Source organism: Stegostoma tigrinum, chromosome 23 (genome assembly GCF_030684315.1).
Source record: "Stegostoma tigrinum isolate sSteTig4 chromosome 23, sSteTig4.hap1, whole genome shotgun sequence".
Classification (NCBI taxonomy): Eukaryota; Metazoa; Chordata; class Chondrichthyes; order Orectolobiformes; family Stegostomatidae; genus Stegostoma; species Stegostoma tigrinum.
The window spans coordinates 11,013,836-11,034,429 of record NC_081376.1 but is presented as its reverse complement, the minus strand read 5'-3'; positions in this window follow the sequence as shown (position 1 = coordinate 11,034,429).

The following is a 20,594-nucleotide window of genomic DNA, read 5'->3' as shown; positions in this document are numbered from 1 at the left end:
AGGTAAAGTCACAACATGGTGTCCCTTGGATAACACAGTTAGTGAATAAGGCACAAGACCAGAAAGGTAAAGTGCAGGCCTGTCTTCAGTTAACTGATCTCAACTCAGGTAGTAATAGCTATACCGTGATTATTTTGAGATTGGCCTTTGTGAATTTCTTACCAGTTTCCATAATTGTCATTCTAAACAGGGCAAATAAGTTACTTTTAGTTACAGAATATTCCATCATTCATTGAACTGTGGTATATTAGCCAGGATGTATTTGTGGTGTTTCCCAATACTTCACTAATGTTGCACTCATTGAAGTCTGGCTTATTGAGATCAGATTTCCATTGCTTTAACACTTAATGGGTGGAGTGTCGCAAGAATATTAAACAGCAAAACCTCAATTTGTTATTGCAGCATCATCACCACAACAAGAGCTAAGGGACTGAAACAAATGCTTATGATAGTTCTAAGCAGCGGATCTGTGGAAATAATGACAGTCCCTTGACACCCACAACTGCAGCACTGCCTTAAATGAAAACAATAAAAACAAATATAATTTATTGTAATTTTCCACACATGTATCTCTGATTATGTATCTTTGCTTATTTTCTCTACCACTGTCACAAAAAAGTCAACCTCTTGTCATGGTAAGATCCCAGAGATACTGGTTATTTTCCTGTGTTCCATCTAAATGATCTCTCTCCATTTATAAACTTTAACAGTAAGTGTTGGTAGGCCACTTTATCATATGAAGTATCACAGCCAAGCCCAAACAGTTCTTACTAGACATCTACAATCCTTAAAAATAAAACAAAGAACTACAGATGCATGAGATCGTAAACAAAAACAGAAATTGCTGATAAAGCTTAGCAAGAATGGCAGTATCTGTGGGAAGAAAGCAGAATTAACGTTCTGAATCCAGTGGTTCTGATGACGAGTCGCTCGACTGACTTTTTACACTTTTCACGGTACTCCTGTACTTCAGTACTTGAGTACATGTGACAATAAACCAAATTCTAATTCTTGTTCTATACGTGAATGTCTCTGTTTTTTACATTATATTCCCTGCCAAGCACTATTCTTTCTTAATTGTAGATATCATCACTGATACTTGTGACAATGGGAACTGCAGATGCTGGAGAATCCGAGATAACAAAGTGTAGAGCTGGATGAACACAGCAGGCCAAGCAGCATCACAGGAGCACAAAAGCTGATGTTTCGGGCCTAGACCCTCTCTGATGAAGGGTCTAGGCCCGAAACATCAGCTTTTGTGCTCCTGAGATGCTGCTTGGCCTCTGTGTTCATCCAGCTCCACACTTTGTTATCACTGATACTTGTTTTTGTTTTAAAATCCAAGTAACTACTGTTTTGGCCTTTTTACTATCTCACTCTCCTTCGTCAAGTTGAAGAACACAAAATTTAACTCCACAGCATCCTAAGGATGCCTAATGCTACTTTACCAGGATGTGCAGAGTTAGCTGCCTCTGGTACATCCTTTCCTGACATGAGCATCCCCATCATATGCAAACCTATGAATCAGTGATATACTGATGTCACACAATTCAAATGGCAGATGTGATGCCAGGAAACTTCATTTGGAACACATTAGTCCTTGTAACCAATGTGTACAGCACCCTGCAATAAACAAACTCAGAGATGGAAGTTGGGCACTGTATCAGAATTCCTTAAACAGGTTAGGCACTGAAATTTCATGTGACATATTTTATCTTTTTTTTGTTCATGGAATGCTGACAGGCTAGCTGGGCAAGATCAATAGCTGAACAGCTCATCCATCCCCTTTTACTTGGCGTACTCTCTCAAATGAAATTAACATTACCTAGTGATCTTCAATCATACCCCGGGCTGAAACATTGTGACCACCACCAATCCCACACGTCCCCGCCACCACCCCCCACACCACCCCACCCCACCCCGCTAAACCTGCAGCTCACTCTCGTTCTTGGTTTGGAAATCAACGCATCAACTCCTTCCCCCCAATTCTTCAAATGACCACCATACTCTTTTCCAACCCTGTCCACCAGATTCAACAACTGGCCTGATGAACATTCGTTCCTGTACAGGCTTTCTGTTGGACTGCGCCAAAATCCCTGGCCGATCAACTCACTTCTCCCTCCCCAACACAGATGAACCCACCTGTCCCTCCTGCCTAGCCTGGACTTAGCAAATGCTGCACTGAATTGCATGACTGGTGGCACAACCTGTCATTCAGGCAAATCTTTGAACTGGTTCCCGATTACCAATATTACTTACACTCTGTGAAGGATGAGGGAATCCCAAATTGCAGGTTGTCCACAAGTTTCTGACCAAGCTCCTGCCTGTAGATCAGATTAAGTATGTTATCTTCCCTAGTGGGGAGCTGGACCACTCTATCGTCATTGACAGTTACAGGAACAATCTGACAAGGAACCAATGCACCCAGCATCTTGGTGTACCATGACTATCAACTTTCTGCTGCATGACACTTCATTAAGAACTTCATTTGAGTTCTTAGCAGTGGAATTAATATGCAATTTTGTCCTTCACAGAGCTGCCATGACTCTCTTATGTGCTGATTCTATCTCTATGGTCACCTCCAAGTCCCAATATATAAGCTAGTGCTTGTGAATGCCAGATCAACTGAAAATAGATTCTTACATTCCTCCTTGGGCTGCAGGGAGTGGACAGGTCAGTTTTCAGGAATCTGCAAGTAGAAAATCAAGAGTAAGGTCGAGTGCAGGAAAGGGATAGGATATGACGCAAGAGGTCTTTAGTCACACAATCTGCAACTAGCACGTCATGCCAGTTAACAGAAGGAGGATAAGTTGGGAATTCACAAGGGAAGTAAGAACATTATCTCAAAAATATAGGTTGACACAAACTCTGTTGCCACTGATCTTTATGCTAAGAATATCTCCTCCATTGACCTCAGTAGATACAAGCATCTTTTCCTCTCCCAGTTCCTTCTATTCCATTTTTTTGCGTGTCATTTTACCCTAAATTGGAGGGAATAATGTCACTTATTGCATAGTGTGCTGTCCGACCAATGCTCCTATCGAAGCTGAAAGATAGATTTACACTTTGACAGCAAAAAGTGAGCGTGGTTGGAGTGTGACAGCAAGGTGGCATAACTACATTTAGATCTGAATTCTGAATGCCTGGGCAGTGCTCATTGGGTGTGAAAGTGGTCAATATGTATGGAGCTGAATGTGATGTTTATGAAGCAATGAGTCAGAGACATCATATGAAGATGTGTTCAATAAATCTGACCATCTGTGTGACTTCAGTAACTTCTCGTGGTACTATGGCCAAGGTCACAGGTGCAGACTCCAGGAGTTGACCTCCTTGGCCACCTGTATGTTCTGAAGATGGTCCTCAAAGGCCTCAAGGTAAACCCTCTCCCCTCTCCCATGGCATGGAACTATATCATCTCTCCTCTTGCCCAGGTGCACTACTAATGCCTGACACCTCACCATCACTGGAAGCCTCTATCTACCCATGTATTCAATTTTACATTACTTAAATTCTATCAATACTATTCAGTGGAGCTTCCCTTTAAGAGATGCAGCCTGCCTTTAAGAAGAACTGGCTGGCTACAATGTGAGACATATTCACAGTACTGCCCAGCCCCATGCTAGTGCAGAGGCAGCTGACAATGTGAAGGAGGAAATACAAGTGCACTCAACCACACCATACAATCTGCAGATACTATTTAACCAAATTTGCATGTTACCTTTTCTTGATCAGATTACACCCAGTGTAATTCCAGATGTCACCATCACATCAGTGGAACTGTTGAGAGTACTGCATGAGAGTACAAGATCTGAAAGGGTTAATACTGAGGAGTCCCATGAGCACCACTTACTATGATGCTGTAGTACAGATCTGTGTGTAGGACAGGATGGTGGCACCAATCTTAATCATGACAACATTAGGCATTCCTATACAATATAGTAAGATTTGGTTTGAGTGCTCATACTACATGATGATCAAAGCAAGATCTTCCAACTCAGCTATTAAGTTAAGTTCTATCTCCTTCCCAAAATCTACAGATAGGACTGCCACAGCAGATCTATTGTCTCTGCCTGTTCCTGGCCCACTGAACTTATATTTCCCATCTGCTTCCCATCACCCCACCCCCCACAACCACTTTGTTGAGTCTCTTTCCCACCTATATTCATAATCCTTCTGATACTTTATTTTGGATCCATAATTTCTGGGGTTTTTTTTGGATGTAGCCATCTCTTTGCAATATAAAATCCCACTATTTGTCCATTCTTCAGCAGATGGATCTGAAGACTCCTTTCTCTTCCTTGAAAAAAAGGCCTGAACAGTCACCATTCACTACCACATTCCTTCATCTGGCTGAACTCGTTCTCATTTTAAAAAATTTCTCTTTTAACTCAGCTCACTTTCTCCAAGTCAAACATGTGGCTATGGAAACCCAAATCCATCCTAGTTATGCCTGTCTATTTGTGGTGTATGTGGAAAATTCCTTGGTCCAGTCCTTCTCAGATGCCCAACCCAAACCTTTTTCTCCAAAACAATGATGAAGTAATTAAGTGCTGCTTCCCATTCTCATTCAGAATTAGGGAAGTTCATCAATTTTGCTTCCAATTTCTATCCTTTTCTAACCTTCATCTGGTCCATCTTTGACTCATCCCTTCCTTGACTTTACTGTTTCTATTACAAGTAATAGGCCATCCACCAATATCTACGACAAACCATCAACTACGAGAAGTTACCTTGACAACACCTCCTCATATCATTCTTCCTACAATGATTCCATTCCATTTTCCCAGTTTCTCCAGGCCCATCGTGGCTGTTCTGATGATGCTACCTTCCATTGGGCTGACTCTGATAATGTCTGCCTTTGTCCTCAACCAAAGATATCACTCCCCGCCATGACTGACATTGCCTTCATTGTTTCCAACCCATCTCTCAAACTTTTGTCCTCACCCCTTCGACTTCCTCCCAGAACATTGATAAAGGTCCCCCGACCTTACTTTCCACCTCATCTGTCTCCACAAAGGATCATCACCACCAACCACATCTTCTTCTCCCCTTTGCTGTCAGCATTCAATAGGGTCCACTCCTTCTGCAGTACCCTGATTCATTCTTCCATCACTCCTAATATTTTCTTGCTCCTCTATGCCTCCTGCATATGCAATTGCAGAAGGTGTAACAATTGCCAATTCACCTCCTCCTTCCTCACTGTCCAAAAGAAATGAAACAGAATTTTACTTGGACTTTTCTCAAGCTAGTCTACTGTATTTGCTGCTCACAATGTGGTCTCCTTTACATTGGTGAGACCAAATATACATTGGACAACGGTTTTGTGCAACAACTTTGCTCTGGCCACTGATTTCTTGCTATTTCCAACAAACCACCTTGTTCCCAAGCTAACATTTCCATTCTGGGCCTGCTACATTGTTCCAATGAAGGTCAATGTAAGCTGGAGGAACACCGCCTTATTTTCCATTCAGGCACTTTACAGTCTCTAGAAACCAATATTGAGTTCCACTACTTCACAGTATGACCTCTGTACTACTTTTTTTAAAAACATCCCCTGCTGTGTCTTATCTTTGTCTTCTTGTCTTTGCTTTTAGAAGAACTGACCCATTTTCTCCTTTATACAGCTAACATTGACAGTCATTGTAGATATCTATCTCTCCTTTACCACCATTATTACTGCTTTTGTCTTTGCTCTGGGGCTTTGCACTTGCTCCTCCTCTCTTCCCACCTGGAGCTTAAAAGCCACCATTTTCCAGCTCCTTTTAATTCCAAATTACTGTTTGAATGGGAAGCAGATTCAAAGTATGTCAGCGCAGAAGGACTTGGGCATCTTTGTGTATGAATCGCAGAAAGTGGATATGCAGGTTCAGCATATGGAATACTGGAATTTATTGCAAAGAGACTGGATTATAAAAGTAAAGAAGTGTTGTTACTGTTATATATGATGTAGTACTATATCCATATTTTGTCTCCTTACTTGAGGAAGAATGTGGTGGCACTGGAGGCAGTGCAGAGGAGGTTCACCAGTTTGATTCCAGAGATGAAAGGGCTGTCGTATGAGGAGTGATTGAAGGGGCTTATTCTTGCTGGAGTTCAGAAGAATGAGGTGGGAATCTGATTGGGGTCCAAAAAATGCTAAAGGGCATTGATAAGGTGGACGTTGGTCCCCCTTGTGGGGCAGTCTCGAACAAGAAGTCATAGATATAAAGTGAGAGGAGGTAGGTTCAAAACAGAGATGAGGAGAAACTACTTCCCTCAGATGGATGTGAATCTGTGGAACTCACTTCCTCAGAGTGTAGTGGTGGTAGAATCAATCAACAGATTCAAGAAGGAAAGAGATATGTTTCTGATGAGATGTGAGATAAAGAGCAATGGGGAGCAGGTGGAAAAGTGGAGTTGAGACCAGGATAAGATCATCCTTGAATAAGTGAAATGGCAGAGTGGCCTTGAAGGGCTGAATTGCTTTCTCCCATTCCTAAATGCTTTGTTATATAAATTAGAGTCCTGCAATTTTTGCATGATGCATTATAGATTTTCAATTAATCTGACTTCATTTATCAAAAGTTAGGGTTGCACAGCCTTTGCTACTGGTCAGTAAGTCACTCATTAGGGAGGTATTCATACCTCATTGAACATGACATTATAAGGAACAGAATGCTCCAGCTCCTGAACCCACATCAATAAATCAGCAACCACCCAAGGTTAGTCACCTACTCTTGCCCCAACACACCATCTCTCTCATTTAACTACTGACTGAACCAATTACTCAACCCTCTCACTTACCTGACAACTGCTGTTGGCATAGCTCTTCATTGCTGCCTCTGTAGAAAAAACACCCTTCATTTGCAGAAGCTCACCCATTTTATGGAAATAAGGCCCAATATTGGGGTTGCCTTGGAACTTGCTTTCAGGTATAAAAAGTACACCCTATGCTTTCCCCTCCAACCCCGACCTCAGTTCAGTCAGAAATAGGCATAAAATGAATTACTACCACATCATGTTAATATTCTAAGCAGTTAATGCATATATCTCAATCCAAATCTCTGGAGCCTGGTGATGCATCGTTGTTGGAAATGCAAACAATTCAGATCAGCAGCTAAATTATATTCTAAATAAACACATGTTAAAGTTACTGTAATCAATGTCATGACTTCAGCTTAAAAAAATATAAAACTTGGCCAAGAGGAAATAGATTTTATGGCAAATCATAACAAATAATTTCCAGGATTCCTCTCTTTTATGATTTCTTCACTCTTAACTATGACGAAAATCAATTTAAACAGATGCAACAAAGTCCAGGGCTGAATTTTATGGGGGAGGATACTGCTCAACAATCCAAAAAGAAAGTCAGTACCGCACAAACTGACCTTCAACAAGGCTGATCTACCTCCAAATCACACTGCAGGAAGCTTTAAGCAGGTGAAGGTCAGCGTTTGGTCACTCAGTGGGAAGAATTCCCACCCTTGAGACCAGCCAGCCAAATGGAATGCCAGCACTTCAGCACTGATCTTTAATTCCTGGAGACCCCAGGGAAATCTCCCGTGCAACAGTGGAGTACAATAATTTTAAAAGATCTTTTTTGTTTTTTTTAAATATGGATTTTTCTAACCTGATATAAAGCATTGAAAGTATGTAAAAACATGTCTGTTGCCTGACAGTCAGTCATCATTCAACTGAGTTATGAGTCTTTTTGCTTTCTAGTTGGTGTAGGACAGCAGTGTTTCACAAGGATGGATGTGCTGGCTGTCTAATGGCTGGAATGTGAAGGGGAGTCATGTGATGAGACCTCCCTGAATAGATTTAATCACATTTGGCAATCAGAGATCCAGCCATCATGACAATGCTAGGACTCAGTAGTGGATACTGCCAGGACTCAAAGGTAGCTACAGGAAGAGGAACAATAAATCAAAGGCTAAAGTAAGTCATATGCTTTCAGGGCAAAGGGAGGGTAGAGGGAGGGTTCTAGGGGCTGCGAGCTTTGAAGACCAGACAATAAGGCACAAAGGAACAAAAACAAAGTTGCTGGGAAAGCTAAGCCGATCTGGCAGCATTTGTGAAGGGAAAAAAAACAGAGTTAACATTTTGGGTCTGGTGACCCTTCCTCAGAATAGGAACCGAAACGTTAACGCTGGTTTTTCCCATCACAGACGCAGCCAGATCTGCTGAGCTTTCCCAGCAACTTTGTTTTTGTTCCTGTTTTACAGCATCCACAGTTGCTTTGATTTTTAAAAAGGAACCAGTTGGGGCAAGCAATAGTTGGGGAATGGGTGCCCCAGATGTTGGAAGAGACTCCTGTGAAAAGTACAACACCCTTCCTTGTCACTTCCTATAATAAAATGACCTTCTGAATCATGCCTGTTTCCCCAAACCAACTATTTATGGTATGGGTAGGACATTATTTGGGTGAATTATCTTGTTCATAAGAATAATTACTGATTAAGTTTTTTTATGAAATGATGGACGGAATGGTCCCCACCTACCTATCATATTATAGGGGTGGTCTGACTGTCTGTCATAAGCTACATTCACATCCAACTGAAAATACGCCTGATAAACATTGAATTTAGTTCTATCAACATAACCTTCTCCTCCTTTCTCCCTCATGTAATTATCTGGCTTGTCCTCAAAAACATTTGTGCTATTTATTTCAACAACTCTATGTGATAACAAATTCATTATGTCTGGGTAAAAACATTTCTTCTGGATTTCTTACTGGATTTACTAATGACTATTTCACATTTATGACCACTTCTCCAGAAGTGGAAGCATTTTTTAAAATCTATCCTATTTGAACCTCTTCATGATTTTAATGACTTCTATCAGGTGACATCTCAACCTTCCCTTTTCTAGAAAAAAATATTACCTAATATGTTTAGCCGAAACCTAAAAATAAATGCAGCAAAAAGTAATTCCTCTTCACATTTTATAGCTTCATACACATAAACATGCAATTTTCCATTTTGTTGCATTCCCTGGACACTTCAGGGTATAGCTGTAAGCACTTGTGTAGAGGACATGGGCAGTGCTGTGACTCCCAGTCAATGCAAATTAATGGAGACAGCATTATTTGTTTTCCCTTCCTCTTGAGGGCTCTCCCATATTTGCTGTTGTCTTTTAGAGGTTAACAGAATTGAATTATAGACACAGCCATGCTACTTTAAATTTTAGACAATGGGAAATTCTACATGTATGTTGATCTGGTAAGTGTTGCTACACCAACAATGCCATGGCAAAAATGAAGTCCCTCAGATATGGTCAATTTGCATAACCTAGTTGGGCAATAGGTGTAGGTTAGATTTAGAAACCAGCTGCAATTTCTATACCTTTGCTCAGTGATTTCTATAAGAACTATCTTGACATTGGGAACAACTCACTACATCTTTTAACTAAGATCCGGGATCTGAGGTGAGATAGTCACTAGGCAGTGGAAGGTTGCCTATTAAGTGGGATTACTGGTTGGTAACAATTTCTATAACTGCAGGTCTTGCTTCGTTATTGAATCACCCTCTGCAAGCAAATTAGAGTCTGAGAATTCTCAAAATGGAAATCAGCACAGGTACCTAATAATTTCAGCTTGTGCTGGATGCATGGAGCCTCCATGTTGGTCACTATTCATCACTACTCGACAGCATTTGAATGCATTATCCATGGGCACAAGTTACATACAACTCTCATCCATGGGCATTGGTATCTGATAATTGCCAACCCCTCAGGAACCTAATGGGCATCCCACCAATCCACTTGCTGAACACTTAGGAAGTTAAGGCTTGCATTTCAGGGTGCATCAGCAACTAACATTGAATGGCAGCTACAAGTACAATTAGCACATATGTTCAGGCGCCAAGCTCTTCTTAAGACAATCTTACACCTGCACCAAGTGCCAGCAGTTTTCACCGGAAGTCCACTGCACGTGCAGCAGGCATGTAATTATGTTTCAAAGCCTTAGGGAATCAATCTTCACCAAAGTCCATGGAGGCATCCATCAGTTACGAGTCCTGGCACAGTTTGTGAATGGCAGCTTTCGATACCAGTCTAGGAGATTCCATACAATCAGTTTTATGGTTGGACTGTTCTCCATCACAGAGTCTGTGCCTCTGCAGTCCAGGAGTGGGTCATAGTAAGGTCCTGTGGCTCCATAGTGACTAGTGTGGAGGCTAGGGTTAATGCAGTCAGGGAGTTATATAACTATCACTTAGGGGTCTGGACATTTGCTGTCCGACATTGTCTGATTGAGTCACTTAAGGAGGTCGGCCACAGTCAATCTAGGGGTCATCCAGAGAAACTAACGGCAAAGGGTGATGGGATGGTTGGGGGGGGGGGGTGCGCTATTGCCATGAGAAGTATACTCTGGAACAATAGACTGGAATTAACCTCAATGATTTCCAATGAAATCATTGTCAATGATGGTAAAAATTCATTTGGTTCACTTATGACCTTCAGGAAAAGAAATCTGGCATCCTTACCTGGTCTTGCCTACGTGTGGGTCCAGACTCACAGAAATATAGTTAACTCTTCACTTCTCTATGAAATGGCTCAGCAAACCAATTAGTTCAAGCACAACCAGGGATGTGCAATAAATACTGGCGCTAGCAACAACACCCACATCCTGTGTATGAAATGAAAAAGGATTAAGGCTGTAACCTGAGAGGAAGTGGGGATAACAATTGTGAAGGGAGGCAACTGTATTTGTAAGGGGCACTAAGGGTGCAGCTTGAATGGGAATACAACCATGTGGAAGAGAAGTTCTTCCAAGGGGAAGTTCTTCTGTATTTGGGACCATCCTGGCTTCAAGGTGGGGAAGCGAATGACCACATCATGAATGGTCATCTGATATTTCAGGGGCTGGGGGAAGGAAGGTGAGCAAGTGCTGGCTTATATAAACAGGTTGGGTAGGGACCTTGGGAGAATTGTAGTCAATAGTATCAGTGATAATGGGAACTGCAGATGCTGGAGAATCCAAGATAATAAAGTGTGAAGCTGGATGAACACAGCAGGCCAAGCAGCATCTCAGGAGCACAAAAGCTGACATTTTGGGCCCGAAACATCAGCTTTTGTGCTCCTGAGATGCTGCTTGGCCTGCTGTGTTCATCCAGCTTCACACTTTATTATTTTGTAGCCAATAGTGTTCACAGGAAGGCTATCAGGGGACCTGGACACTCGGTGCCTCACTGACATGTACAGGCAGAGGCTGGAAACCATTCCTAGAGTGGGTGGGTATGTGTCTTGACCTGTGAAGGATGGTATCTGCAGGACAAACCAAACTGAGGTCCTTTTGGAAAGCAAGAACATTCAATACATTCCCTTGCATTGTGCAGCACATGGACCTTTGAGCTCCCCAATCCCTGACAGCCTTAATGTTCCTGACAACCTTAACACTCCCTGTGTGCAGTACACCTCACCGTCCCAAACATTACTGATCACTTCATTCAACACCAACACATTTGCACATAAAAGCCAGGGAAACAATAGAGGTGTTTGTCTAAGAGATGAAGCCAGCACAACCCATTAGAGTGGAAAGTACGAGGTTTTTCTCCCCGCAGAATGGAGGGGTCAATTACAAGGGGACATAGGTTCAAGGTGTGAAGGCGGCGGGGCAAGTTTAAAAGAGACGTGCAAGGCAAGTTTTTCACAAAAAGGGCGGTGAGTGACTGGAACACCTTGACAGAGAAGGTGGTGGAAGCAGGCACGATAGCAGCATTCAAGGAGCACCTGCACAAAGAGAATAGAGGGATACAGATCCTGTAAGGGAAGACAGTTTCAATATGGAAGGCCAAAATGTGTTGGTGCAGGCTTGGATGGTCGAAGGGCCTGTTCCTGTGCCATATTGCTCTATGTTCTATTATATACCCTTTGCTCCTCTTGCTTCCAGCAGTCTCTCAAAATAGACATCACTCCATGGTACAGCCTGTATGGACATGTCATTAGCTATTTCAGTGGCATTGTTATGTTTGGGGCTAGACAGAGTCTTAAACAAACAGATGTAGTGAAAAACCATTAACATTTATGGAAACATGAATATCGATGTCACCCAGATTGCTGATTTGCCCTCAAAAAATGATCTTGTTCTTCCCCTCCCACTAGATCTCAGTGTGGAACCAGGTTCTGCAGCCAGGAATTGGGAACCTGCTCAGCAATGGAATCCACAGGCTTTGGAGGCTTGATCAGGTGACCCCAGAGGCATTTGTGTCTGGGTGGCATAAGTATTCTAAGGGTCTCCTTTTCAAAGGCAAGTTGACCCTCCTCAGCTTGAACTTCCACAGGTCAGAGTGAGCCAGGCAGGATGGAGGTGGACAGCCTGGTCACATTTGGAGTGTCCCAACAGGGGATTTCTGAGGGGCCTGTATGTGGTTCCTCCACCAGTTGGATGCGTTCTAGCATTTCACTGTCTCCTTTTAAGGATGGAATTCAATTCTGCGCACCAATCCAGCAGGCCATGAAAGTACTGGACCTAGTTATCCATTATCATTGTCAAGTCTATCATTGGAAGCAGCCAAACTGTCGCAGGCTTGAGGTAGCTTCGTCTCCATTGCATATCTGCAGTCCTGCATCTTCTGAGCTACAAGAGCCACTGCTATCTCACACACCTATTTGTTGCTCCCGTCCCTCCCTATACATGTGAGCAAAGTCCTTAATTCCCAACATGTAGGGGTTCTATCCTGCCTGGTGCTGACAGGTGGCTGTATTCAGTTGTCCTCCAAGTACCAGCAGCCTGGGGTCTTTATTTCTAGGCCAGCTGCAGAGCTGTCATAATGAGGCGTCATGAGCTTCTGCTCCCAAACATGCTAAACTTGTTGTTCCCATTGAGTGGTCAGTATCTGCAATGGCGGGGGTGCAGGAGGTAGCTTTGCTAATGCATCATCTGAGGCTTGGGACTCGCTTCCTCAAAAGTTGAGAAGGTGGCTTACGGAGGAACAGCTCATTTCTCCACCACAGCCATGGACATCCTGTTGACAATTTCAAGAAATGAGGGAGTGAAGATGTCATGGCCAACGGTTAGAAGTGGTATGCAATAAATGACTGACAGTGAAGTTAATGGGAGAGTTGCAGTGGAATGAACAGTAATACTTACTCAGGTGGGGGAACATGAATGTTTTGGCATTTCCTCAGGAACAGTCCCAGTATTGTCCTACAAGGGGCAAGATTTTCTCATCATAGTAGGTATGCAGCCAAATGTTAGACTGTCCTGGCACTTTCTGCTGTGTTATGAGTATTTTCTCCTGTAATCGGAGAAAGGGAGAGTTTGAGTGAGGTGATAGTGGCAGGCACAGCTGGTAGTGTTGGTGTAGGCAGTCAAACATTGGTAGTGTCCTAGGTGAGTGTAGGCAGTGCAGAGGTCATGCAGGGTCTGTGGTGTGGGGGACTAGGGGCATGGGAATGAGTGAGGGAAGGTGCAGGTGCTTAATTCTTGGTGGAAGGTTCATGCAGTGGTCAAAATAGAGTGACTGTGAAGTAACAAGGAAAGATGTGTGGTGGAGCACCAAAGGAAGCAAGACTTTCTTATGGTACTGCTGGTCAATCTTCTGGAACTGTAAAAACAGCACTGATTCAGGTGACAACCTTGGAACGGGCTGTCATGGTTTGGTGGTGAGGCCTCCTCTGCCAGTTCTCCAGGAAGAGGTCAGCCCTGCTCTGGACCACTCCATTCACCAAGGTCTCCAGATCCCTGTCAGAGAATTGCCTCATCTGTGGCATGTTAGGAACACCATCTTTTAACAAGAAGGACAGTTTTGGAGTGGCAGTTCTTGGCTGGCTGCACATTGGCCTTTTAAAGATGGCGCAAGGTGCTGGTCTGCTGGGAACGGTGGATTGTGGAATGGGGCTAAAATCAGGCAAGGGGTTACCATAGGGAATAGAACGGCGGGGGGGGGGAGGATCCTGATTTGTGTGACAGACTTGCAAACATTTAGCACATCATCTTCGCCAAATATAAGACTTGTAATTGGCTTGTGATTTTCATTACAGCTTAGATGTTCCTTTACGTTATAGTAGAGCATTTAATTGACAATGATGTACACAGTATAATGCAAGTGTACAAAGTAATGTAATCTCTTAATTCTTTGCTGCAACATAGGCAAAAACACATTCAAGCTAAAGCTTTAAAATATATTCTGTCAAAAATGTTTACAATGTGAGTGTTGATTTGCTGAACATGCAATGTATTAAGGCACTAACATGTGAGTGAGCAGGTAGACCAGGTACATTCAAACCACTTCCACTAACGATAACTATGTGAAAGTCATGCACATTTTATTATTGGTTTATCTGGTATTCTAGTCTACATGAAACTATAGAAAATTGGAAGTCTATACTTTAAATGCGACAAAATAAATTGAACCATTAGAGGGCCAGAGTAACTTAAGGGATAAGTGAAATGAAAACAAGGTCCATTTCAGTTACTAATAATGTTATTTTCAATATCATTTATTCATACACTAATTACTAATGAACAAATTCTATGCATTTGTGTTATTATAAACTCTAGAACATTGAGTCTCAAAAACATGAAATAGATTAGTTAATTGTATGAGAGATTTCTAAGAGCGTTCCAAGAAAATAAAACAAAGCTAACTTTTTGAAACTATGACAGAAAAAAATGCAAATTATAAATAGGAACACAATAGAATGTTAAGGTATGCACTTTCATAAGGGTTTAACATTTTGACCTGGTCATCAGCCATAAGAGGATATTGTAAGCTTGCCTGTTCTGAAACTGCAGGATGAGAGTTTCTAGTTCAAAGAACTTCCGGTTCTTTGATGGTATTGATTGGCTGATGTACTTCACACCACTGCATGTTTTTATAGAGAAAAAACAACTTAAGAAAAGTCCATATAAAGAAAGATTTTCATGAGTGTCTCTGGTTCATATCCTGTGATCATCCTTTTCCATGTTAGGACTTTTGAAGAACAATTAGTTGAAATTCCTGAGCAATCTGAAGCAATTTTTGTGGACATCAAAAGGTATCTAGATGCATTTTGCTCACTTTATATTGAATTTTTCCTGTTTATAACAAGGTGCATATGACTCCCTCAGTGTTCCCACAACCATTTCCACACCTCAGGCCCAACCAATTCACCTAAATCTGCTGCCTCACCTATAGCTATGTTGAAATCCTAATGCTACTTTTCTACCAGTGTTGCTGTAAAACTGACTACTAGAAACCATTAACTTGAGTTTTCTGAATTTCTTTGCTTCCTCCAGGAAATTGCACAGGTGTAGAGGAGGTGGTTCAGGTGATGGTTGTGAGTGGATAGGTGGGGTGGACATATGATGGGTCTGGGGATGGCAGTAATGGTCATGATGCTCCAGCCAGGAGTATGGGAGAGCTTTGATGAACCAGTTGTTTTCTGTCCATTATTTTCAAACAATTGTAAAAATTGTATCCCTTGGCCACTGCTCGGGAGATTAGTTATGATCAAGCATAAGCTTACTTCTTCTAAGATTTTTGAGTAGTTTTGTACCTGAGGTTGTGGTTGGTTGGCTCGCTGAGCTGATTTGTTGTTCTGCAGAGGTTTCATTACCCTGCTGGGTAACATCATCAGTGCAGCCTCTGATGAAGTGCTGTTGTGTTTTCCCACCTGTTATTTAAACGCTGGTGTCCATTGAGCTGGGTTACCTCACTTCCGGTTTTCCTTCGCAGTGGAGTATATATAGGATGTAGCTCTATATGTTTGCTGATGAACTTCTTAGTGGAGGACCAGTAGAATTTCCATGCTCTAGGAACTCCGGCAAAGTAACAAAACGTCTGCAAAACAACGAACCAGCTCGGCGAACCAACCAACCATAACAAGCTTAATGCTTGCCCTGCAGAAGTTGCTGTCATGTTGTAGTCACCTGGAGTGGGAGACAGACTTTCAATCATTGGCTGCTCACTTCCTAACTGTAAATTAGTGACTTCATGAATTGACTTATGCTCTTGGATCAATTTTCAAGCAAGCTACGTAACTGCTGCCCAGCACTCTCACTCAAAATGTTGTTTAAACATATAGCTATGGGTCCTAAGTAATTGCATTTGTGAAGAAATGGGAAGGAGCATACTATTCTCACTTTCTCTAGAGAACGAACCAATGCTATATAAAGAAATGAGTAAAGGCATCTCCTGAAAGCCAGATACTAATGTAGGCTTATGATAGGAGAAACTGGTGTGTTCCAGGACCCAAATATTTGGGCCTGCAGTTTACCCATTTTCATACTAGTTGTGGCATTGACACCCATGCTTCCACCTTTTGCCATAGACCCTGTTGGTCAGCTGCACGCTGACCATTTTTTTCATTGCTGAAAGGTGGTAAGCTACGTGAAATGTCATATGGCTAGGCAGTATGCTAGAAAACCCATTACACTTGGAGTTGAAAATAGTTTGGGACTCCTGATTGCTACTTTGGGTTGTCATCATAGGCATCATTGTCATCATCAATATTTTGTTCAATTGGCGGATTACATTACTTTAGCTGGTGATAAACCTGAACGCAAATTGTTAGGAATATTTACATTCTGTTTCAAAAGAACAAAAACCAAACAAACAATGTAAATCAAAATTTAAAAAACAGTTGAAGCTGTAAATACACAGAATCTGAAAAGGTTGCCATCTTTTGGATGTTCACTCATTATCAATATCCCTATTACACTTTACTCATAAATGTGCAACTCATACATAGTGGAGGGATTCTAACAGAAAACAGGGTGAAACAGTCCATTTGTCTGAATTGTTTTATAGAGGTAGCCTTCAATTTGTTTCTCAAAGGTCTTCTTGAGGGAGGATGTGTTGGCAGGAAATAGAAGAACACTCTGTTTTCCTCAGACTTTTGAGATTTAATCTTCCAATCAAATAAGCACATGGGACCTTGCTTTAATATCCCAGACCTTAGCACAGGAGTGTCAGCCCAGGCTACATGTTAAATTATAGGAGAAACTAGTCAGTCACTTATAATTATGCATCCTAACAACTGTATAATTGATGTTGTGACTGGAATTCCCCTTGCATGCTGGTAAAGGATTACTTTAAATGTTGTTTATGTGACACATTACACGAAATCACCCAGGAGTCTGAATAAGGAAAAGTAATAACAGAGATAATGAACATGGCAGTAAAATCAGTTTCCCTGATCTTTAGTTGGAATTCTCAAAGCTACCCTTATAAGTAGCTGATCAAATACAATGGCAAATGGAATCTGAAAGTATTTAATTGATGTCAGTGTAAATAATATACAATATGCACATTGCTGGAATTTTATCACATTACAATAACATTGCCACTGCAATGATAACAATTGTTGGAAGTTACGTTTGTTTGCTTTTTCCCCACTTCCTGTTGGTTGCTATTTATGATTTTACATATGCAAGAATAACCTATCTGCATAGGAAAAGTATAAAGCAGGTCAAATTAAAACTCTACACTGTGCACATGAATATGACAGGCCATTAAGTTTTTTAAAAAAGCAAGTATACACCATGCGCTAAGATTCCTCATTCTTGTTTTATTATTATTAGGATGAATACTGCTATTGCAGTTTGTATGTCACTGACACAGTTTAGGGTAATTCAAGTGGCCCATATTTTTGATGCCATATGTAGAGCTACAACAATGGATAGTGATGATATCAAAGGAGATAAAACCTATGGAAAATGCCATCATAACAAATTACCTCCAAACTTGTGCATTTAAAGGCAAGATATGTTTCTTGTTAATCAAAACCATGAGGAAATATGGTCTAACTACTGGTTTTCAACAAAGGCAGCATGAGACTCAATTTTACATCTATTTTTTCCACTGAAAATATGTGCTGACAAATTCCAACTGAATCATTAGTACGGGATCCCTCCAGAGGTCATTTCAGAGAAACATAACTTTTGAATCTGAACACACGACCACCCCAAAGTTCTATAAGTGGCCACAGTAATGGCAAATGTCTCAGCAGGAGTTGACCAGTAGCCTTCACTGTGTCTGCAATGACAGTGTTGCTGAGGTGAATGCAACGAGAAAGTATAAGATGAAATGGGGACACAAAATGGCTGAAGGAAATAGCATCCACTTCTTCACTGACAGTGACAGGAGTATCCATTAGATAATCATGTAACTCAAAGCCTCTACCTGGGGATCACTTTAGGTTTACCAATGTGCACCTTTATCATGAAGGTTGGATATTAATTCAATGGCACTTGACCTGCTGCTGAGCACTAGTATCTAGTGAGTTGATTAGCTGGAGACTCTGCAGAGTCCTGTGCACCACCAAATAATTCCCTTGCTGTTAGAAACTGCCTATTAATTTCTTCATTAATAATCCAAAATAGTTTCTCACCATTTTCAGGTGGGTCACCGTCAGCATCCAGAGGTGGCCTCTAGGAAAGGGGGTCGCCATCAGTGCCGAGAAGTCACCTCTAGGAATGGGGTCACCATCAACATCCAAAAGTCACTTTCAGGAAAGGGTGGTGGAGGTGAGGATAAACCAACTTTCATGCTTGATGTCACTTTTCTTAATTTCCCTCGTACCCTCACCAGCCCTCCACCATAACCTCTCCAACCACTCAGTAATTGGTAAAAATTCTCCACCCTGCCCTCACATTGTGTTGAGTTTTTTACACTACAGTTCTAAGGAAACAAGATTTACTTGGATGGCTCCAGGATGAAACACTACAGTTAGGTGAGTAGATTGGAAAAGCTGGGGTCATTCTCCATAGATAAATGAAAGCTAAAACAAACCTTGATAATTCCGTTTAAGATTTAGTGTTTAGATACAGAAAATAAAGAGAAGCTGTTACCAGTGATAAAACATTTAATAACCAGAGGATGCAGATTTAAGGTAACCAGTAGAAGAACCAAACCACCATGAGAAAAAACAAGCAGTTCTGCCACAAGTGGTTAGAATTTGAAATCTAGACCTAATAGTGTTGTGGTTACATTTTCAATGATAGCTTTCAAAGAAATTATACTGTGCTTTAAAGAGATAAAAATCACAAAATATAGGAAATAGTGACTAGTGGGACTAACTGGATTGCTTTTTTAAAGAATTGCTGTAAATTCTGAAGAATGAATGGCCTTCTCCTGTTCCTTAATTCCACTTGCAATGTATGATCCCAATATGCACAAGAAATCATAATATTCCCATCCGTTAGCAATGAATCCCCAAGTGTGGAAAGTCTACTTGGTTGATGTTACTCTGGGTACATTGGAATGATAAGTATACATACCTAATTCTAACCCTTCAGATATCCTGTTCTTGATCGATAGTGACTTAAAATATTGCTTTGATGTCCATAGTACAATGTAATATCATTACGAACAACTGGATTATAACATAGAATAATACCAATACTTTACAAAGGGTCTTGGCAGATCTGATGATGGGTCATAAACGTGACATTAACCATACCTGGCCATCTCCACAGATGGTGTCTGATTTGTTTTTTATGACCATGCAGTACAAAAGTAAGCAATAATTTACCACTTTATGTACTAAAGTATATGAAAGTAACAACAATTTTATAAATACTGTTTTCTATTTTCTTTCATATTCTCCCATATTAAGCCAGCAGAAGTGGGATGTCCCAGTCACAGGTCAATATATTTGTTCAAGCACATGGCTACAGTGGGAAAATAATATCTCACTCAGAGATAGCAAGAGCTGCTGATGCTGGAGTCAGTTCCACACTGTTATCTCTGGCCTATCTCACCACTACTTATTCATGTGTCCTGTCAGTGACCGTTTTGTGCAGTTTAGGAGTTGCCGGTCGTTCAAAAAAAGGGATTTGAGCTTGTGAGTTATCGGCTGGAATTCCGAATTATAATTCTTCAATTAGTCAGTTAAACGCTTAAGTGTTTCCCAACTTGCAATTGAAGGGCGCATAAATGTCAGCACGGTCTAGCTGGCCCAACTACTGTTAAAATGAGATTGCAGCGTGGAGTTGGGGTAACACAGCAGGCCAGGCAGCAGAGGAGCAGGAAAGCTAACGTTTCGGGTTGGGACCCTGTTAGGATGAGTCTACTAAGTTCTCAGACGATTTAGACTGCATTCCAGTTGAATTCCTGATAGATGGCAGACTGTACGGTGTAACTGAGAACAAACAAAAAAAATGCGATTACGTGCTTTCAACTAACAGTTCATCTTTACTAACGTCCTTAAGTTTCTGCTTCGCTACAAAGCAAGAGTTGACAGAATTTTCGCCGACTTCAAGCGCTGAGTAGATGTAGCCTTAGGATTGTTCATCCAACAGAACAAGATATATAATGCTCAAGACAGATAACTGATTAATCTTAATAAATGACACTAACTGGAAGCTGTTGCAAAGTCAGTGGTGTTCGTAGTGTATTTTAGTAAGCATTACCGGATTCTCATTTCAGTGAAGTCATGTTTTACAGTAAACCAGAGTCTGAATGAACGGTTCCACAAGTGGGCTGTAATGACCCGTGGCGACAGCGATGTGGAAAAAGTGCACCACGCAAGACTGTTTGGCCCGCAATACCCCCATAAGAACTAACACTAGTCGCGTCCTCCCGTCCTCATTGTTTCTTTTCAGACAGTCGCCCACCGCCCTTTCAAGAGAAGGTCATTCCGCATCGTGGTGTTTCTACCTGGTTGTGGTGTTAATAGCACAGACAAAA